The sequence below is a fragment of the Thamnophis sirtalis genome, unplaced genomic scaffold, assembly GCF_051295495.1.
Source record: "Thamnophis sirtalis isolate CommonGarterSnake01/CBP01778 unplaced genomic scaffold, rThaSir2_p1.2 scaffold_4, whole genome shotgun sequence".
NCBI classification, from domain to species: domain Eukaryota; kingdom Metazoa; phylum Chordata; class Lepidosauria; order Squamata; family Natricidae; genus Thamnophis; species Thamnophis sirtalis.
The window spans coordinates 23,551,775-23,557,774 of NW_028261384.1; positions in this window are offsets into that span (position 1 = coordinate 23,551,775).

Genomic DNA, 6,000 nt, shown 5'->3' on the forward strand with positions numbered 1-6,000 from the left:
GATTTCACATAGCAATGATGGTTTTCAAGTTTCTTTCCCTCCCCCCACCCCCAGGCAAGAATAGATAACATTTATTTTCTTTCTTTTTGGCAGTAAAAGATTGAAGCAGGCAAAGCAATGGTAGAATTCAATAATTGAAATAACAGAGCTGGGATTTCCAAAATTCCAGAAGTTCTTTTTTCTATGCCTCCCTAGAAAAAAGGAACCACCCTGCTGTTTTTCAGAGATATTCAGCCAAATTCCTAAGGTTTTTTTGATGACACAAATAGAAGATTCAGGGACCCAAATTTAATCTACAGATTTCAGATTACTGTCCAAAGCTTTATAAACATCTTTCTGAGTAAGATATATGTCTCATTGGCTTCTCTGAAAAATTAATTGCAAGAACCTTTAACTTGAGGTACCACAGACATATGAACCAACAATTCCCCATATCCTTTCTCCAGCATGGAAATCTTGTCAGGAGACCGGAGAATGCCTTCAAACATAGCTACTGACAAGATTCAGACTCAGGGACTCAGATGCTTAGAACAAACCAATAATACAAACCAATTAATAATTCATTAATTATTAATTAATTAATGCAAACTAAGAAGTTCTATGTCTCCATGTGTTAGATAAAATGTTTAGAAGAGAAGAGGCCATGATTCTCAATTATGGCTATATCTATATCTACAAATATATGCAGATTGAAACAATTGACAACTTAATTGTAAATTAGTTTCATTATGATTTCTCTGAGCTGCTATTTCAGTCAGTTGATCTCAGTATATAGGGCTTTCATTCTTGAAACATCTATAGATCATTTATGTCTACATCAACCATTTCCAGCTTCCTTAGATTGATTTTATGGAATGCAATGATTATTATGCTTAACTTAGACCAGGAAGATTCTAGTTCAAATCCTATATAACCCTGGAGTTCAAGACATGACTTTGGGCCAAATAGTTTACTTAAACAAATCTAATTCACAGGGTTAATATTATGAGAATAAAATTGGGAAACCCATCTTGAATTCTCAGAAACAAGGCAGGAAATCAGTGATTAATTGATAGATCCCAATCAGTATATTTAGAGGGTAGGAAGATTTATGAACACAAGAGTTTAAGTAAGTTTTGTAATATATCAAATATATCAAAATATCAAACTATAATCATTTATAATCATCCCAAGCCTATTTCTACACCATTATGATAAGAATGGCAGCAAGACAGTTGACTTAAAATAATTTTGGAAATAAATAAACTGCTCCATATAGAGATCTTCTTTTAAATAAGAATGACTAATACAACCAATTAATTATTTAAAGATTAACTAATAAAACATACAGATGGAAAAATATTTATTGAGCAAAGTCATTGATTTCATTGCAATTTAATCAGTAAAGGTGATGACCTTGTCTAAAAAGTACTTTAATCTACTGAGCCAGCTAATACCAAGAGATCCATTAATTATATTAAGAAACCTTTTCTTAGAAGACCTTGAGCTGTTGCAGTGGTGGGTTGCAGGTGGTATGCCTCAGTATGGGCATACCGGTGCCTGCCTGGAGCACTGGGTATCGTTTTGGTACAGTGCTCCAGAGGGCCCACCCGCCTGCCCAAACTCCTTACCTGTATTTGAGCTCTTTGGTGCTTCCGTGCACATGCACAGAGTGCATGGCTCCTGCGCAATGCTCCGCCAAGCAGCTGGAGCATCGTGGGGGCTCACAGAGGCATTGCAAGAGGTAAGGATGCAGGCACGCGCTCATGTGGTGGACACCAAGTCCCACCACTGAGCTTTTGCCAAACGTAGAAAGTTGGTAGACCTTACTTCTAGCATCCACCCTCTAAACCATTTGCTAAAGGTTTATTTGTTTTAATTATGAATGCTCTTATGCCTTCAAATTTCCAAATTCCATCATGGGCAACTGTTTAAGAATGAGTAGCTTATCCAACACCACCTAAATAAATTCATTTATAATTTTTCACATCATATCCTAAAGAAGATTGGAACCACAATAACTCTGTTTTATCTCCTAGTAAAAACTGTAAGTAATAGGGACTGATGCCTCCATGTGTAATAAAAATGAATTAAATGCACAGTGGTAAAAATCCATTGGGGAAACCGCTGAAGAAAAGCTTGCTTATTGTGCAGCTGGCCACTCACACATGTGATTTAGCACTTAGCAATACACTTAGACTTATATACTGCTTCACAGAGTACTTCACAGCCCACTCTAAATGGTTTACAGAGTCAGCAAATTGCCCCCAAGAATCTGGGTCCTCATTTTACTCACCTCAGAAGGACGGAAGCCTGAGTCAACCTTGAGCTTGTTGAGATTCAAATTGCCAAATTGCAGGCAGCCAGCAGTCAGCAGAAGTAGCCTGCAGTACTGCATTATAACCACTGCGCCACCACAGCTCATTAACAGTGAAATATCATTTCATAAACCTTAATTCCTCCGTTAGTCTCACAGCAAGGAATCCCACAAGCACAACCTGATCCTTTGCTTGCTGAGACAGGAGAAGACTGACCAATTTCAAAAAGGTTTAATCTCAAACTTGAGTAAGATTTCAGTCTAGTATGGCTTCTAAAGACACATATTTGATTAGAGGTTAGTGCTGGCCTTACAACCATTTGTTTAGTGACCGTTCAATGTTACAACAACGTTTTAAAAAGTGAGTTACAACTGTGATCAAAATTCGGCCATTTGGCAATTGGCATATGTTTAAGATGGTTGCAGTGTCCCAGGATCACGTGATTGCTAGTTGCAGCCTGCCCAGGATGTTTTTGACTAGCAAAGAAAATGTAGGAAGCCAGATTCGCTTAACAATCATGTTATTAACTTAATAACTGCAAATAATTTGCTTAACAACCTTGGCAAAAAAAAAAAAGGTAATAAAATTGGGTGTGTTTCACTGAACAACTCTCTTGCTTAACAACGGAAATTCTAATCTCAGTTGAAAGCAAAAACTAGCAATGTTATTAATATAGTAACTAGATCTAAATTCAGCAGAATATTGATTAAAAATATTGTTATGGGTTTTTTAAAGGATTTTTAAAAAATAGTTTGTTGAATTAACTTTGGATATAGTACTATTAGTTTTACATGCAAAACAGCACCAAGTTTTATATTATTACATTTGTGAGCAATAATTTTTCTAAAACTCCGTATTAAGCACAGATATTAATCAACATCTGAAAAAATATTATTCTCTAGCTTCTTTTCCTGAAGGCATAAATAGGCCATTTCTTTTGATAGACCACTTATTCAATTAGTTGAATGTAATGAATTTTAAAAAGCAATAAAAATGACAAGCAAAATCCAAACAGGGGAAGCAAATTTAGAGAGGAAGCAAGGAAGGAGGGAAGGAGGGAGGGAGGGAGGGAGGGAGGAAGGAAGGAAGGAAGGAAGGAAGGAAGGAAGGAAGGAAGGAAGGAAGGAAGGAAGGAAGGAAGGAAAATGTGATTGAGAGAAAGGGAGATAGACCAAGAGAGCAAGCATTATATTTTAGTATGCCCTACAACTATTTAACAATGATTGTTATCTCCCTGCACTCTGCCAGCCAATTCTGCTTGGCATCATTCCTGGCTCTCTTTGTTCCTAGTGATTGTGCTCTCTAAGCTATTAGAGAAAATATGTTTGTCACATTCAATCTTGGCAATCTGGGCTCTCTAGGATGAATCAGTTATGTTATTTTGCCTCCCTCCCTCCCTCCCTTTTCCTACCAAGGCTGCATCTAGATCACGGGTGTCAAACTCGCAGCCTGCGGGCCAGATGCAACACACGCTGGTGAAGCCCACCCCCATTTTAGCAAAGGGGGAGAAGTCATGATACATCATGTGACAATGTGATGATGCGAGTTTGACACCTCTGATCTAGATATTCACCATTGCTGATGGCAAGTTTCATTGGTTATACAGCATATGTTCCAATGGCATATTCCATTAGGAGAGCAAGACATTCGGAAAAATCACAACAAAAAGTACTTCCTAATATGTTTCCATTTTTTTGATTGGTAAGTTTGATGCAATTAACTCTAGAAGCAGCAGAAATGAGAGATACCTCTATGCCAAGGCAATCCTGGAAAAACTGAATCCACCTCTGGATTTAGACCAATTCAGTATTAAATCAATATTTAATTATTACACACGTTGAAAAAAGAAAGAAAGACAATAGTCAATTTGCCCCAGAGGAAACATGATTCCTTCATTTCTGTATTTTCAGGATAAGATCTGATAGAAGAGAATTTCTATAGCTCAGGGTTGAACTATGGTGCTCTTGGGTACCCTGAGCTTCATTCTTTACTTGCTGACTAGGTAACATCATCAATGTTAATGTGTAAGGGGTTTGATCCAGGAGTGAAATCCAGCAGGTTCTGACAGGTTCTGGAGAACCAGTAGTAGAAATTTTGAATAGTTTGGAGAACTGGCAAATACCACCTCTGGCTGGCCCCAGAGTCTGGTGGGAATGGAGATTTTGCAATATACTTCCCTCTGGAGTGGGAAGGGAATGGGGATCCTTCCCCTGCCACACCCAACAAGCCATGCCCACAGAAGCAGTAGTTTAAAAAATTGAATTTCACCACTGGTTTGCTCCCAATTTCTATACAGTAATTTGCCCTGACATTGTTGGGGGTATTGTTTTGTTATTTGATACCTTGATAAGGATATTATATTCTGCTAGATAGTTTGGTGTTGATCCATGGTTATTGGATATAGATGGCCAGAATTGATGTATTCTTGTCTTTTGGCTTCCTTCTTAGCTTTTTATATTCTCTTTTGAATGGTGTGTAAATGTGATTTATCTCTGTAAGTCAATAGAAATGCTGATTAATCACCTGCCTATCAGCTACTTAGTAGCTTAGGCATGGCAGCACAAGGAAACAACAATTAATGACTTTATGTCAACACCCTAATTAATAATTTACACACAAATAGGCCATATAAGTATAATAGACAGTGCATATATTCTGAAGTTCTCTGATGATGATGGGCTCCAGCATGAGCCCCAAAGCTTGAAAGAATAAACTTTGGTTCCGGTTACTGACTCAGATGGAACCCTGTGAATGTTTCTCTTTCTACTGTTTTACTTTGGAGTTATGAAACACTTTTCTTTTTGCTGCAAGGAAGCTGATGACATGAAGACTTTCCCCTGAGTAGTGAAAATAATACATTTACATTATATTTCTCCTGCAAGAATTTTGCATTGTACGTGTGTGTGTGTGTGTGTGTGTGTGTGTGTGCAGTCTTTTCCCTTTCTTTTTTTTTAAAGTGTTTAAAAAATAGTTTCTTTCTATTCACTCTCCATCATGGGAAATGTTATTTCAAAATTTCCTGCAGTCAGTTTGTTATGGAATATCTACTTATTTTGTCCGCATCTGCTTTCATGAGCTGCAGCTCACTTCATCAAATTTCTTTTGTCCTCGGAATCTTCTATTTCTATAATTATTTAATATAATGAAACCTTCATTCTGGTTTAAATCAATTTTTTTCCCCTCTGAAATTCGTTTTATGTAACCTTTGCTATGTCCTCCTCCTTTCCAAGTCCTCTCTTGAAGACAGCTTGCTTTGCAGAATTGGAAATAAAACGATTTGCCATAAATGAAGGTGAAGATGTGTGTCCCAGGATAATGATATAAGATTGAATTTGGGTCTTTTGCACTCATGCTGGAGCCCATCTTTATGGAATTTGTCTCTACTGGAATATGTGCTTTGGGCTGTTATGTGGTGCCTTCCTATTGGCTGATTGGTGTGTTGATGGCTGGTAGCTTTGAGTGGAAGCCCTGGATCCTGAGGATCTCCTGCATCCTGACCTGGCCTCTCAGTCCATATTGGTCTATCTCCATCCTTCTTTATTCCCTCCAATTGTCAAATGGTCTTCAGACAGTATTGGCCATTGCCAGTGGTTGAGGGATCAATATCTGGGATGAACCTGAGATGCAGGCAGAAACAGCATAAACAGCGAGCAAATATCTATATCTGGCATTGTGTAAGGAACATCTACACAGAATATTGGCT